Source organism: Alexandromys fortis, unplaced genomic scaffold (assembly GCF_014885135.2).
Source record: "Alexandromys fortis isolate MF-2015 unplaced genomic scaffold, M_Fortis_MF-2015_v1.1 scaffold_141, whole genome shotgun sequence".
Lineage (NCBI taxonomy): Eukaryota > Metazoa > Chordata > Mammalia > Rodentia > Cricetidae > Alexandromys > Alexandromys fortis.
Genome location: NW_026068060.1, coordinates 347,034 through 347,248, shown reverse-complemented (window position 1 = coordinate 347,248; position 215 = coordinate 347,034).

The window sequence follows — 215 nt, the reverse complement described above, 5'->3', positions numbered from 1 at the left end:
GGTGAGGACGCAGAGAGAGGGGAAGCCATCGAAGAAAGGCGCCGGGCTCCGCAGCCCTTCCCCCTCTTTGCTCTCCCAGCTCAGCGTGGTCACTCCGTGCCCGGGCGCCGAACACCTGCACACCTCCCCCGTGCCCGGCTGGGAGGGACACGCAGGTTGTCCCGCCCTCGTGCTCGCTCACCGAAGACCGGGGCAAAGCCCTTCCCGCCCGGCTG